Genomic DNA, 15,996 nt, shown 5'->3' on the forward strand with positions numbered 1-15,996 from the left:
TGTGCGTCTTTGTCTCCTCAGAGTAGTGACACAGCTCCAAAAACAGTGCAGTGTGCGTCTTTGTCTCCTCTCAGTAGTGACACAGCTCAAAAACCGGTCCAGTGTGCGTCTTTGTCTCCTCAGAGTAGTGACACAGCTCCAAAAACAGTGCAGTGTGCGTCTTTGTCTCCTCTCAGTAGTGACACATCTCCAAAACCGGTCCAGTGTGCATCTTTGTCTCCTCAGAGTAGTGACACAGCTCCAAAACCGGTCCAGTGTGCGTCTTTGTCTCCTCTCAGTAGTGACACAGCTCCAAAACCGGTCCAGTGTGCATCTTTGTCTCCTCAGAGTAGTGACACAGCTCCAAAACCGGTCCAGTGTGCGTCTTTGTCTCCTCAGAGTAGTGACACAGCTCCAAAACCGGTCCAGTGTGCGTCTTTGTCTCCTCAGAGTAGTGACACAGCTCCAAAAACAGTTCAGTGTGCGTCTTTGTCTCCTCAGAGTAGTGACACAGCTCCAAAAACAGTGCAGTGTGCGTCTTTTTCTCCTCAGAGTAGTGACACAGCTCCAAAGATGGTCCAGTGTGCGTCTTTGTCTCCTCCCAGTTGTGACACAGCTCCAAAACCGGTCCAGTGTGCGTCTTTGTCTCCTCAGAGTAGTGACACAGCTCCAAAGATGGTTCAGAGTGCATCTTTGTCTCCTCAGAGTAGGGACACAGCTCCAAAGATGGTCCAGTGTGCGTCTTTGTCTCCTCCCAGTAGTGACACAGCTCCAAAACCGGTCCAGTGTGCATCTTTGTCTCCTCAGAGTAGTGACACAGCTCCAAAGATGGTCCAGTGTGCGTCTTTGTCTCCTCCCAGTAGTGACACAGCTCCAAAACCGGTCCAGTGTGCATCTTTGTCTCCTCAGAGTAGTGACACAGCTTCAAAGATGGTCCAGTGTGCGTCTTTGTCTCCTCAGAGTAGTGACACAGCTCCAAAGATGGTCCAGTGTGCATCTTTGTCTTCTCAGAGTAGTGACACAGCTCCAAAACCGGTCCAGTGTGCGTCTTTGTCTCCTCCCAGTAGTGACACAGCTCCAAAACCGGTCCAGTATGCGTCTTTGTCTCCTCCCAGTAGTGACACAGCTCCAAAACCGGTCCAGTGTGCGTCTTTGTCTCCTCAGAGTAGTGACACAGCTCCAAAAACAGTCCAGTGTGCATCTTTGTCTCCTCAGAGTAGTGACACAGCTCCAAAACCGGTCCAGTGTGCGTCTTTGTCTCCTCAGAGTAGTGACACAGCTCCAAAGATGGTCCAGTGTGCGTCTTTGTCTCCTCCCAGTAGTGACACAGCTCCAAAAACAGTCCAGTGTGCATCTTTGTCTCCTCAGAGTAGTGACACAGCTCCAAAACCGGTCCAGTGTGCGTCTTTGTCTCCTCAGAGTAGTGACACAGCTCCAAAGATGGTCCAGTGTGCGTCTTTGTCTCCTCCCAGTAGTGACACAGCTCCAAAACCGGTCCAGTGTGCATCTTTGTCTCCTCAGAGTAGTGACACAGCTCCAAAGATGGTCCAGTGTGCATCTTTGTCTCCTCAGAGTAGTGACACAGCTTCAAAGATGGTCCAGTGTGCGTCTTTGTGTCCTCCCAGTAGTGACACAGCTCCAAAACCGATCCAGTGTGCGTCTTTGTCCCCTACCAGCAGTGACACAGCTCCAAAACCGGTCCAGTGTGCGTCTTTGTCTCCTCAGAGTAGTGACACAGCTCCAAAACCGGTCCAGTGTGCGTCTTTGTCTCCTCAGAGTAGTGACACAGCTCCAAAAACAGTGCAGTGTGCGTCTTTGTCTCCTCAGAGTAGTGACACAGCTCCAAAAACAGTGCAGTGTGCGTCTTTGTCTCCTCTCAGTAGTGACACAGCTCCAAAACCGGTCCAGTGTGCGTCTTTGTCTCCTCAGAGTAGTGACACAGCTCCAAAAACAGTGCAGTGTGCGTCTTTGTCTCCTCTCAGTAGTGACACATCTCCAAAACCGGTCCAGTGTGCATCTTTGTCTCCTCAGAGTAGTGACACAGCTCCAAAACCGGTCCAGTGTGCGTCTTTGTCTCCTCTCAGTAGTGACACAGCTCCAAAACCGGTCCAGTGTGCATCTTTGTCTCCTCAGAGTAGTGACACAGCTCCAAAACCGGTCCAGTGTGCGTCTTTGTCTCCTCAGAGTAGTGACACAGCTCCAAAACCGGTCCAGTGTGCGTCTTTGTCTCCTCAGAGTAGTGACACAGCTCCAAAAACAGTGCAGTGTGCGTCTTTGTCTCCTCAGAGTAGTGACACAGCTCCAAAAACAGTGCAGTGTGCGTCTTTGTCTCCTCAGAGTAGTGACACAGCTCCAAAGATGGTCCAGTGTGCGTCTTTGTCTCCTCAGAGTAGTGACACAGCTCCAAAACCGGTCCAGTGTGCGTCTTTGTCTCCTCAGAGTAGTGACACAGCTCCAAAAACAGTCCAGTGTGCATCTTTGTCTCCTCAGAGTAGTGACACAGCTCCAAAACCGGTCCAGTGTGCGTCTTTGTCTCCTCCCAGTAGTGACACAGCTCCAAAACTGGTCCAGTGTGCGTCTTTGTCTCCTCAGAGTAGTGACACAGCTCCAAAACCGGTCCAGTGTGCGTCTTTGTCTCCTCAGAGTAGTGACACAGCTCCAAAAACAGTGCAGTGTGCGTCTTTGTCTCCTCAGAGTAGTGACACATCTCCAAAAACAGTGCAGTGTGCGTCTTTGTCTCCTCAGAGTAGTGACACAGCTCCAAAGATGGTCCAGTGTCATCTTTGTCTCCTCAGAGTAGTGACACAGCTCCAAAACCGGTTCAGTGTGCGTCTTTGTCTCCTCAGAGTAGTGACACAGCTCCAAAAACAGTCCAGTGTGCATCTTTGTCTCCTCAGAGTAGTGACACAGCTCCAAAACCGGTCCAGTGTGCGTCTTTGTCACCTCCCAGTAGTGACACAGCTCCAAAACCGGTCCAGTGTGCGTCTTTGTCTCCTCCCAGTAGTGACACAGCTCCAAAACTGGTCCAGTGTGCGTCTTTGTCTCCTCAGAGTAGTGACACAGCTCCAAAACCGGTCCAGTGTGCATCTTTGTCTCCTCAGAGTAGTGACACAGCTCCAAAACCGGTCCAGTGTGCGTCTTTGTCTCCTCAGAGTAGTGACACAGCTCCAAAACCGGTCCAGTGTGCATCTTTGTCTCCTCAGAGTAGTGACACAGCTCCAAAGATGGTCCAGTGTGCGTCTTTGTCTCCTCCCAGTAGTGACACAGCTCCAAAACCGGTCCAGTGTGCATCTTTGTCTCCTCCCAGTAGTGACACAGCTCCAAAACCGGTCCAGTGTGCGTCTTTGTCTCCTCAGAGTAGTGACACAGCTCCAAAGATGGTCCAGTGTGCATCTTTGTCTCCTCAGAGTAGTGACACAGCTCCAAAGATGGTCCAGTGTGCGTCTTTCTCTCCTCCCAGTAGTGACACAGCTCCAAAACCGGTCCAGTGTGCATCTTTGTCTCCTCCCAGTAGTGACACAGCTCCAAAACCGGTCCAGTGTGCATCTTTGTCTCCTCCAAGTAGTGACACAGCTCCAAAACCGGTCCAGTGTGCGTCTTTGTCTCCTCAGAGTAGTGACACAGCTCCAAAACCGGTCCAATGTGCGTCTTTGTCTCCTCAGAGTAGTGACACAGCTCCAAAGATGGTCCAGTGTGCGTCTTTGTCTCCTCCCAGTAGTGACACAGCTCCAAAACCGGTCCAGTGTGCATCTTTGTCTCCTCAGAGTAGTGACACAGCTCCAAAGATGGTTCAGAGTGCATCTTTGTCTCCTCAGAGTAGGGACACAGCTCCAAAGATGGTCCAGTGTGCGTCTTTGTCTCCTCCCAGTAGTGACACAGCTCCAAAACCGGTCCAGTGTGCATCTTTGTCTCCTCAGAGTAGTGACACAGCTCCAAAGATGGTCCAGTGTGCGTCTTTGTCTCCTCCCAGTAGTGACACAGCTCCAAAACCGGTCCAGTGTGCATCTTTGTCTCCTCAGAGTAGTGACACAGCTCCAAAGATGGTCCAGTGTGCATCTTTGTCTCCTCAGAGTAGTGACACAGCTCCAAAACCGGTCCAGTGTGCATCTTTGTCTCCTCAGAGTAGTGACACAGCTCCAAAACCGGTCCAGTGTGCGTCTTTGTCTCCTCCCAGTAGTGACACAGCTCCAAAACCGGTCCAGTGTGCGTCTTTGTCTCCTCAGAGTAGTGACACAGCTCCAAAACCGGTCCAGTGTGCGTCTTTGTCTCCTCCCAGTAGTGACACAGCTCCAAAACCGGTCCAGTGTGCGTCTTTGTCTCCTCAGAGTAGTGACACAGCTCCAAAGATGGTCCAGTGTGCATCTTTGTCTCCTAAGAGTAGTGACACAGCTCCAAAACCGGTCCAGTGTGCGTCTTTGTCTCCTCCCAGTAGTGACACAGCTCCAAAACCGGTCCAGTGTGCATCTTTGTCTCCTCAGAGTAGTGACACAGCTCCAAAAACAGTGCAGTGTGCGTCTTTGTCTCCTCAGAGTAGTGACACAGCTCCAAAAACAGTGCAGTGTGCGTCTTTGTCTCCTCTCAGTAGTGACACAGCTCCAAAACCGGTCCAGTGTGCGTCTTTGTCTCCTCAGAGTAGTGACACAGCTCCAAAAACAGTGCAGTGTGCGTCTTTGTCTCCTCTCAGTAGTGACACATCTCCAAAACCGGTCCAGTGTGCATCTTTGTCTCCTCAGAGTAGTGACACAGCTCCAAAACCGGTCCAGTGTGCGTCTTTGTCTCCTCTCAGTAGTGACACAGCTCCAAAACCGGTCCAGTGTGCATCTTTGTCTCCTCAGAGTAGTGACACAGCTCCAAAACCGGTCCAGTGTGCGTCTTTGTCTCCTCAGAGTAGTGACACAGCTCCAAAACCGGTCCAGTGTGCGTCTTTGTCTCCTCAGAGTAGTGACACAGCTCCAAAAACAGTGCAGTGTGCGTCTTTGTCTCCTCAGAGTAGTGACACAGCTCCAAAAACAGTGCAGTGTGCGTCTTTGTCTCCTCAGAGTAGTGACACAGCTCCAAAGATGGTCCAGTGTGCGTCTTTGTCTCCTCAGAGTAGTGACACAGCTCCAAAACCGGTCCAGTGTGCGTCTTTGTCTCCTCAGAGTAGTGACACAGCTCCAAAAACAGTCCAGTGTGCATCTTTGTCTCCTCAGAGTAGTGACACAGCTCCAAAACCGGTCCAGTGTGCGTCTTTGTCTCCTCCCAGTAGTGACACAGCTCCAAAACTGGTCCAGTGTGCGTCTTTGTCTCCTCAGAGTAGTGACACAGCTCCAAAACCGGTCCAGTGTGCGTCTTTGTCTCCTCAGAGTAGTGACACAGCTCCAAAAACAGTGCAGTGTGCGTCTTTGTCTCCTCAGAGTAGTGACACATCTCCAAAAACAGTGCAGTGTGCGTCTTTGTCTCCTCAGAGTAGTGACACAGCTCCAAAGATGGTCCAGTGTCATCTTTGTCTCCTCAGAGTAGTGACACAGCTCCAAAACCGGTTCAGTGTGCGTCTTTGTCTCCTCAGAGTAGTGACACAGCTCCAAAAACAGTCCAGTGTGCATCTTTGTCTCCTCAGAGTAGTGACACAGCTCCAAAACCGGTCCAGTGTGCGTCTTTGTCTCCTCCCAGTAGTGACACAGCTCCAAAACCGGTCCAGTGTGCGTCTTTGTCTCCTCCCAGTAGTGACACAGCTCCAAAACTGGTCCAGTGTGCGTCTTTGTCTCCTCAGAGTAGTGACACAGCTCCAAAACCGGTCCAGTGTGCATCTTTGTCTCCTCAGAGTAGTGACACAGCTCCAAAACCGGTCCAGTGTGCGTCTTTGTCTCCTCAGAGTAGTGACACAGCTCCAAAACCGGTCCAGTGTGCATCTTTGTCTCCTCAGAGTAGTGACACAGCTCCAAAGATGGTCCAGTGTGCGTCTTTGTCTCCTCCCAGTAGTGACACAGCTCCAAAACCGGTCCAGTGTGCATCTTTGTCTCCTCCCAGTAGTGACACAGCTCCAAAACCGGTCCAGTGTGCGTCTTTGTCTCCTCCCAGTAGTGACACAGCTCCAAAACCGGTCCAGTGTGCGTCTTTGTCTCCTCAGAGTAGTGACACAGCTCCAAAGATGGTCCAGTGTGCATCTTTGTCTCCTCAGAGTAGTGACACAGCTCCAAAGATGGTCCAGTGTGCGTCTTTGTCTCCTCCCAGTAGTGACACAGCTCCAAAACCGGTCCAGTGTGCATCTTTGTCTCCTCCCAGTAGTGACACAGCTCCAAAACCGGTCCAGTGTGCATCTTTGTCTCCTCCCAGTAGTGACACAGCTCCAAAACCGGTCCAGTGTGCGTCTTTGTCTCCTCAGAGTAGTGACACAGCTCCAAAACCGGTCCAATGTGCGTCTTTGTCTCCTCAGAGTAGTGACACAGCTCCAAAGATGGTCCAGTGTGCGTCTTTGTCTCCTCCCAGTAGTGACACAGCTCCAAAACCGGTCCAGTGTGCATCTTTGTCTCCTCAGAGTAGTGACACAGCACCAAAGATGGTTCAGAGTGCATCTTTGTCTCCTCAGAGTAGGGACACAGCTCCAAAGATGGTCCAGTGTGCGTCTTTGTCTCCTCCCAGTAGTGACACAGCTCCAAAACCGGTCCAGTGTGCATCTTTGTCTCCTCAGAGTAGTGACACAGCTCCAAAGATGGTCCAGTGTGCGTCTTTGTCTCCTCCCAGTAGTGACACAGCTCCAAAACCGGTCCAGTGTGCATCTTTGTCTCCTCAGAGTAGTGACACAGCTCCAAAGATGGTCCAGTGTGCATCTTTGTCTCCTCAGAGTAGTGACACAGCTCCAAAACCGGTCCAGTGTGCATCTTTGTCTCCTCAGAGTAGTGACACAGCTCCAAAACCGGTCCAGTGTGCGTCTTTGTCTCCTCCCAGTAGTGACACAGCTCCAAAACCGGTCCAGTGTGCGTCTTTGTCTCCTCAGAGTAGTGACACAGCTCCAAAACCGGTCCAGTGTGCGTCTTTGTCTCCTCCCAGTAGTGACACAGCTCCAAAACCGGTCCAGTGTGCGTCTTTGTCTCCTCAGAGTAGTGACACAGCTCCAAAGATGGTCCAGTGTGCATCTTTGTCTCCTAAGAGTAGTGACACAGCTCCAAAACCGGTCCAGTGTGCGTCTTTGTCTCCTCCCAGTAGTGACACAGCTCCAAAACCGGTCCAGTGTGCATCTTTGTCTCCTCAGAGTAGTGACACAGCTCCAAAACCGGTCCAGTGTGCGTCTTTGTCTCCTCCCAGTAGTGACACAGCTCCAAGACCGGTCCAGTGTGCATCTTTGTCTCCTCAGAGTAGTGACACAGCTCCAAAACCGGTCCAGTGTGCGTCTTTGTCTCCTCAGAGTAGTGACACAGCTCCAAAACCGGTCCAGTGTGCGTCTTTGTCTCCTCAGAGTAGTGACACAGCTCCAAAAACAGTCTAGTGTGCATCTTTGTCTCCTCAGAGTAGTGACACAGCTCCAAAAACAGTCCAGTGTGCATCTTTGTCTCCTCAGAGTAGTGACACAGCTCCAAAACCGGTCCAGTGTGCGTCTTTGTCTCCTCAGAGTAGTGACACAGCTCCAAAGATGGTCCAGTGTGCGTCTTTGTCTCCTCCCAGTAGTGACACAGCTCCAAAACCGGTCCAGTGTGCATCTTTGTCTCCTCCCAGTAGTGACACAGCTCCAAAACCGGTCCAGTGTGCATCTTTGTCTCCTCCCAGTAGTGACACAGCTCCAAAACCGGTCCAGTGTGCGTCTTTGTCTCCTCAGAGTAGTGACACAGCTCCAAAACCGGTCCAATGTGCGTCTTTGTCTCCTCAGAGTAGTGACACAGCTCCAAAGATGGTCCAGTGTGCGTCTTTGTCTCCTCCCAGTAGTGACACAGCTCCAAAACCGGTCCAGTGTGCATCTTTGTCTCCTCAGAGTAGTGACACAGCTCCAAAGATGGTTCAGAGTGCATCTTTGTCTCCTCAGAGTAGGGACACAGCTCCAAAGATGGTCCAGTGTGCGTCTTTGTCTCCTCCCAGTAGTGACACAGCTCCAAAACCGGTCCAGTGTGCATCTTTGTCTCCTCAGAGTAGTGACACAGCTCCAAAGATGGTCCAGTGTGCGTCTTTGTCTCCTCCCAGTAGTGACACAGCTCCAAAACCGGTCCAGTGTGCATCTTTGTCTCCTCAGAGTAGTGACACAGCTCCAAAGATGGTCCAGTGTGCATCTTTGTCTCCTCAGAGTAGTGACACAGCTCCAAAACCGGTCCAGTGTGCATCTTTGTCTCCTCAGAGTAGTGACACAGCTCCAAAACCGGTCCAGTGTGCGTCTTTGTCTCCTCCCAGTAGTGACACAGCTCCAAAACCGGTCCAGTGTGCGTCTTTGTCTCCTCAGAGTAGTGACACAGCTCCAAAACCGGTCCAGTGTGCGTCTTTGTCTCCTCCCAGTAGTGACACAGCTCCAAAACCGGTCCAGTGTGCGTCTTTGTCTCCTCAGAGTAGTGACACAGCTCCAAAGATGGTCCAGTGTGCATCTTTGTCTCCTAAGAGTAGTGACACAGCTCCAAAACCGGTCCAGTGTGCGTCTTTGTCTCCTCCCAGTAGTGACACAGCTCCAAAACCGGTCCAGTGTGCATCTTTGTCTCCTCAGAGTAGTGACACAGCTCCAAAACCGGTCCAGTGTGCGTCTTTGTCTCCTCCCAGTAGTGACACAGCTCCAAGACCGGTCCAGTGTGCATCTTTGTCTCCTCAGAGTAGTGACACAGCTCCAAAACCGGTCCAGTGTGCGTCTTTGTCTCCTCAGAGTAGTGACACAGCTCCAAAACCGGTCCAGTGTGCGTCTTTGTCTCCTCAGAGTAGTGACACAGCTCCAAAAACAGTCCAGTGTGCATCTTTGTCTCCTCAGAGTAGTGACACAGCTCCAAAACCGGTCCAGTATGCGTCTTTGTCTCCTCCCAGTAGTGACACAGCTCCAAAACCGGTCCAGTGTGCGTCTTTGTCTCCTCAGAGTAGTGACACAGCTCCAAAAACAGTCTAGTGTGCATCTTTGTCTCCTCAGAGTAGTGACACAGCTCCAAAACCGGTCCAGTGTGCGTCTTTGTCTCCTCAGAGTAGTGACACAGCTCCAAAGATGGTCCAGTGTGCGTCTTTGTCTCCTCCCAGTAGTGACACAGCTCCAAAAACAGTCCAGTGTGCATCTTTGTCTCCTCAGAGTAGTGACACAGCTCCAAAACCGGTCCAGTGTGCGTCTTTGTCTCCTCAGAGTAGTGACACAGCTCCAAAGATGGTCCAGTGTGCGTCTTTGTCTCCTCCCAGTAGTGACACAGCTCCAAAACCGGTCCAGTGTGCATCTTTGTCTCCTCAGAGTAGTGACACAGCTCCAAAGATGGTCCAGTGTGCATCTTTGTCTCCTCAGAGTAGTGACACAGCTTCAAAGATGGTCCAGTGTGCGTCTTTGTGTCCTCCCAGTAGTGACACAGCTCCAAAACCGATCCAGTGTGCGTCTTTGTCTCCTCCCAGTAGTGACACAGCTCCAAAACCGGTCCAGTGTGCGTCTTTGTCTCCTCAGAGTAGTGACACAGCTCCAAAACCGGTCCAGTGTGCGTCTTTGTCTCCTCAGAGTAGTGACACAGCTCCAAAAACAGTGCAGTGTGCGTCTTTGTCTCCTCAGAGTATTGACACAGCTCCAAAAACAGTGCAGTGTGCGTCTTTGTCTCCTCTCAGTAGTGACATAGCTCCAAAACCGGTCCAGTGTGCGTCTTTGTCTCCTCAGAGTAGTGACACAGCTCCAAAAACAGTGCAGTGTGCATCTTTGTCTCCTCAGAGTAGTGACACAGCTCCAAAACCGGTCCAGTATACGTCTTTGTCTCCTCCCAGTAGTGACACAGCTCCAAAACCGGTCCAGTGTGCGTCTTTGTCTCCTCAGAGTAGTGACACAGCTCCAAAAACAGTCTAGTGTGCATCTTTGTCTCCTCAGAGTACTGACACAGCTCCAAAACTGGTCCAGTGTGCGTCTTTGTCTCCTCAGAGTAGTGACACAGCTCCAAAGATGGTACAGTGTGCGTCTTTGTCTCCTCCCAGTAGTGACACAGCTCCAAAAACAGTCCAGTGTGCATCTTTGTCTCCTCAGAGTAGTGACACAGCTCCAAAACCGGTCCAGTGTGCGTCTTTGTCTCCTCAGAGTAGTGACACAGCTCCAAAGATGGTCCAGTGTGCGTCTTTGTCTCCTCCCAGTAGTGACACAGCTCCAAAACCGGTCCAGTGTGCATCTTTGTCTCCTCAGAGTAGTGACACAGCTCCAAAGATGGTCCAGTGTGCATCTTTGTCTCCTCAGAGTAGTGACACAGCTTCAAAGATGGTCCAGTGTGCGTCTTTGTGTCCTCCCAGTAGTGACACAGCTCCAAAACCGATCCAGTGTGCGTCTTTGTCTCCTCCCAGTAGTGACACAGCTCCAAAACCGGTCCAGTGTGCGTCTTTGTCTCCTCAGAGTAGTGACACAGCTCCAAAACCGGTCCAGTGTGCGTCTTTGTCTCCTCAGAGTAGTGACACAGCTCCAAAAACAGTGCAGTGTGCGTCTTTGTCTCCTCAGAGTATTGACACAGCTCCAAAAACAGTGCAGTGTGCGTCTTTGTCTCCTCTCAGTAGTGACACAGCTCCAAAACCGGTCCAGTGTGCGTCTTTGTCTCCTCAGAGTAGTGACACAGCTCCAAAAACAGTGCAGTGTGCGTCTTTGTCTCCTCTCAGTAGTGACACATCTCCAAAACCGGTCCAGTGTGCATCTTTGTCTCCTCTCAGTAGTGACACAGCTCCAAAACCGGTCCAGTGTGCATCTTTGTCTCCTCCCAGTAGTGACACAGCTCCAAAACCGGTCCAGTGTGCGTCTTTGTCTCCTCAGAGTAGTGACACAGCTCCAAAACCGGTCCAGTGTGCGTCTTTGTCTCCTCAGAGTAGTGACACAGCTCCAAAAACAGTGCAGTGTGCGTCTTTGTCTCCTCAGAGTAGTGACACAGCTCCAAAAACAGTGCAGTGTGCGTCTATGTCTCCTCAGAGTAGTGACACAGCTCCAAAGATGGTCCAGTGTGCGTCTTTGTCTCCTCAGAGTAGTGACACAGCTCCAAAACCGGTCCAGTGTGCGTCTTTGTCTCCTCAGAGTAGTGACACAGCTCCAAAAACAGTCCAGTGTGCATCTTTGTCTCCTCAGAGTAGTGACACAGCTCCAAAACCGGTCCAGTGTGCGTCTTTGTCTCCTCCCAGTAGTGACACAGCTCCAAAACTGGTCCAGTGTGCGTCTTTGTCTCCTCAGAGTAGTGACACAGCTCCAAAACCGGTCCAGTGTGCGTCTTTGTCTCCTCAGAGTAGTGACACAGCTCCAAAACCGGTCCAGTGTGCATCTTTGTCTCCTCAGAGTAGTGACACAGCTCCAAAACCGGTCCAGTGTGCGTCTTTGTCTCCTCAGAGTAGTGACACAGCTCCAAAAACAGTGCAGTGTGCGTCTTTGTCTCCTCAGAGTAGTGACACAGCTCCAAAAACAGTGCAGTGTGCGTCTTTGTCTCCTCAGAGTAGTGACACAGCTCCAAAGATGGTCCAGTGTGCGTCTTTGTCTCCTCAGAGTAGTCACACAGCTCCAAAACCGGTCCAGTGTGCGTCTTTGTCTCCTCAGAGTAGTGACACAGCTCCAAAAACAGTCCAGTGTGCATCTTTGTCTCCTCAGAGTAGTGACACAGCTCCAAAACCGGTCCAGTGTGCGTCTTTGTCTCCTCCCAGTAGTGACACAGCTCCAAAACCGGTCCAGTGTGCGTCTTTGTCTCCTCCCAGTAGTGACACAGCTCCAAAACTGGTCCAGTGTGCGTCTTTGTCTCCTCAGAGTAGTGACACAGCTCCAAAACCGGTCCAGTGTGCGTCTTTGTCTCCTCAGAGTAGTGACACAGCTCCAAAACCGGTCCAGTGTGCATCTTTGTCTCCTCAGAGTAGTGACACAGCTCCAAAAACAGTCCAGTGTGCATCTTTGTCTCCTCAGAGTAGTGACACAGCTCCAAAACCGGTCCAGTGTGCATCTTTGTCTCCTCAGAGTAGTGACACAGCTCCAAAACCGGTCCAGTGTGCATCTGTGTCTCCTCAGAGTAGTGACACAGCTCCAAAAACAGTCCAGTGTGCATCTTTGTCTCCTCAGAGTAGTGACACAGCTCCAAAACCGGTCCAGTGTGCATCTTTGTCTCCTCAGAGTAGTGACACAGCTCCAAAACCGGTCCAATGTGCGTCTTTGTCTCCTCAGAGTAGTGACACAGCTCCAAAACCGGTCCAATGTGCGTCTTTGTCTCCTCAGAGTAGTGACACAGCTCCAAAGATGGTCCAGTGTGCGTCTTTGTCTCCTCCCAGTAGTGACACAGCTCCAAAACCGGTCCAGTGTGCATCTTTGTCTCCTCCCAGTAGTGACACAGCTCCAAAACCGGTCCAGTGTGCGTCTTTGTCTCCTCCCAGTAGTGACACAGCTCCAAAACCGGTCCAGTGTGCGTCTTTGTCTCCTCAGAGTAGTGGCACAGCTCCAAAGATGGTCCAGTGTGCATCTTTGTCTCCTCAGAGTAGTGACACAGCTCCAAAGATAGTCCAGTGTGCGTCTTTGTCTCCTCCCAGTAGTGACACAGCTCCAAAACCGGTCCAGTGTGCATCTTTGTCTCCTCCCAGTAGTGACACAGCTCCAAAACCGGTCCAGTGTGCATCTTTGTCTCCTCCCAGTAGTGACACAGCTCCAAAACCGGTCCAGTGTGCGTCTTTGTCTCGTCAGAGTAGTGACACAGCTCCAAAACCGGTCCAATGTGCGTCTTTGTCTCCTCAGAGTAGTGACACAGCTCCAAAGATGGTCCAGTGTGCGTCTTTGTCTCCTCCCAGTAGTGACACAGCTCCAAAACCGGTCCAGTGTGCATCTTTGTCTCCTCAGAGTAGTGACACAGCTCCAAAGATGGTTCAGAGTGCATCTTTGTCTCCTCAGAGTAGGGACACAGCTCCAAAGATGGTCCAGTGTGCGTCTTTGTCTCCTCCCAGTAGTGACACAGCTCCAAAACCGGTCCAGTGTGCATCTTTGTCTCCTCAGAGTAGTGACACAGCTCCAAAGATGGTCCAGTGTGCGTCTTTGTCTCCTCCCAGTAGTGACACAGCTCCAAAACCGGTCCAGTGTGCATCTTTGTCTCCTCAGAGTAGTGACACAGCTTCAAAGATGGTCCAGTGTGCGTCTTTGTCTCCTCAGAGTAGTGACACAGCTCCAAAGATGGTCCAGTGTGCATCTTTGTCTCCTCAGAGTAGTGACACAGCTCCAAAACCGGTCCAGTGTGCATCTTTGTCTCCTCAGAGTAGTGACACAGCTCCAAAACCGGTCCAGTGTGCGTCTTTGTCTCCTCCCAGTAGTGACACAGCTCCAAAACCGGTCCAGTGTGCGTCTTTGTCTCCTCCCAGTAGTGACACAGCTCCAAAACCGGTCCAGTGTGCGTCTTTGTCTCCTCAGAGTAGTGACACAGCTCCAAAGATGGTCCAGTGTGCATCTTTGTCTCCGCAGAGTAGTGACACAGCTCCAAAACCGGTCCAGTGTGCGTCTTTGTCTCCTCCCAGTAGTGACACAGCTCCAAAACCGGTCCAGTGTGCATCTTTGTCTCCTCAGAGTAGTGACACAGCTCCAAAACCGGTCCAGTGTGCGTCTTTGTCTCCTCCCAGTAGTGACACAGCTCCAAGACCGGTCCAGTGTGCATCTTTGTCTCCTCAGAGTAGTGACACAGCTCCAAAACCGGTCCAGTGTGCGTCTTTGTCTCCTCAGAGTAGTGACACAGCTCCAAAACCGGTCCAGTGTGCGTCTTTGTCTCCTCAGAGTAGTGACACAGCTCCAAAAACAGTCCAGTGTGCATCTTTGTCTCCTGAGAGTAGTGACACAGCTCCAAAACCGGTCCAGTATGCGTCTTTGTCTCCTCCCAGTAGTGACACAGCTCCAAAACCGGTCCAGTGTGCGTCTTTGTCTCCTCAGAGTAGTGACACAGCTCCAAAAACAGTCCAGTGTGCATCTTTGTCTCCTCAGAGTAGTGACACAGCTCCAAAACCGGTCCAGTGTGCGTCTTTGTCTCCTCAGAGTAGTGACACAGCTCCAAAGATGGTCCAGTGTGCGTCTTTGTCTCCTCCCAGTAGTGACACAGCTCCAAAAACAGTCCAGTGTGCATCTTTGTCTCCTCAGAGTAGTGACACAGCTCCAAAACCGGTCCAGTGTGCGTCTTTGTCTCCTCAGAGTAGTGACACAGCTCCAAAGATGGTCCAGTGTGCGTCTTTGTCTCCTCCCAGTAGTGACACAGCTCCAAAACCGGTCCAGTGTGCATCTTTGTCTCCTCAGAGTAGTGACACAGCTCCAAAGATGGTCCAGTGTGCATCTTTGTCTCCTCAGAGTAGTGACACAGCTTCAAAGATGGTCCAGTGTGCGTCTTTGTGTCCTCCCAGTAGTGACACAGCTCCAAAACCGATCCAGTGTGCGTCTTTGTCTCCTCCCAGTAGTGACACAGCTCCAAAACCGGTCCAGTGTGCGTCTTTGTCTCCTCAGAGTAGTGACACAGCTCCAAAACCGGTCCAGTGTGCGTCTTTGTCTCCTCAGAGTAGTGACACAGCTCCAAAACCGGTCCAGTGTGCGTCTTTGTCTCCTCAGAGTAGTGACACAGCTTCAAAAACAGTGCAGTGTGCGTCTTTGTCTCCTCTCAGTAGTGACACAGCTCCAAAACCGGTCCAGTGTGCGTCTTTGTCTCCTCAGAGTAGTGACACAGCTCCAAAACCGGTCCAGTGTGCATCTTTGTCTCCTCAGAGTAGTGACACAGCTCCAAAAACAGTGCAGTGTGCGTCTTTGTCTCCTCTCAGTAGTGACACAGCTCCAAAACCGGTCCAGTGTGCGTCTTTGTCTCCTCAGAGTAGTGACACAGCTCCAAAACCGGTCCAGTGTGCGTCTTTGTCTCCTCCCAGTAGTGACACAGCTCCAAAGATGGTCCAGTGTGCATCTTTGTCTCCTCAGAGTAGTGACACAGCTCCAAAACCGGTCCAGTGTGCGTCTTTTTCCCCTCCCAGTAGTGACACAGCTCCAAAACCGGTCCAGTGTGCATCTTTGTCTCCTCCCAGTAGTGACACAGCTCCAAAACCGGTCCAGTGTGCATCTTTGTCTCCTCCCAGTAGTGACACAGCTCCAAAACCGGTCCAGTGTGCATCTTTGTCTCCTCCCAGTAGTGACACAGCTCCAAAACCGGTCCAGTGTGCATCTTTGTCTCCTCAGAGTAGTGACACAGCTCCAAAACCGGTCCAGTGTGCGTCTTTGTCTCCTCCCAGTAGTGACACAGCTCCAAAGATGGTCCAGTGTGCATCTTTGTCTCCTCAGAGTAGTGACACAGCTCCAAAGATGGTCCAGTGTGCGTCTTTGTCTCCTCAGAGTAGTGACACAGCTTCAAAACCGGTCCAGTGTGCGTCTTTGTCTCCTCCCAGTAGTGACACAGCTCCAAAGATGGTCCAGTGTGCGTCTTTGTCTCCTCAGAGTAGTGACACAGCTCCAAAACCGGTCCAGTGTGCGTCTTTGTCTCCTCAGAGTAGTGACACAGCTCCAAAACCGGTCCAGTGTGCGTCTTTGTCTCCTCCCAGTATACTCTCAGAAAATAAAGTACATAATTGTACCTTTAGGGGTACAATGGCTTGTCACTGGGGCTGTACCCTCAAGAGTACAATATTGTACCCTTGTGATTTGTATCTTAAGAGACCAGTCTTGTACCTGTGGTGACAATTTTGTACCTTTATTTAACAGTACAAAAATGGACCCTTCAAAAATGGTACAAAATTGGCTTTGACGGGGTACAATCGTTGACTATAATGAGATTTATATATTTATAATACACACATGCTGAATTAAAATCAGAATTTTTTTAATCCTTTTCATTTTCACATTTTCCAACATTTCATTTTAAACTCAATGTCTAACTGTAACATATAAATTATTATCATCATTTGTCATTT

The sequence above is a fragment of the Scardinius erythrophthalmus genome (assembly GCF_964197995.2).
Source record: "Scardinius erythrophthalmus genome assembly, chromosome: 1".
In the NCBI taxonomy this organism is placed as follows: Eukaryota; Metazoa; Chordata; class Actinopteri; order Cypriniformes; family Leuciscidae; genus Scardinius; species Scardinius erythrophthalmus.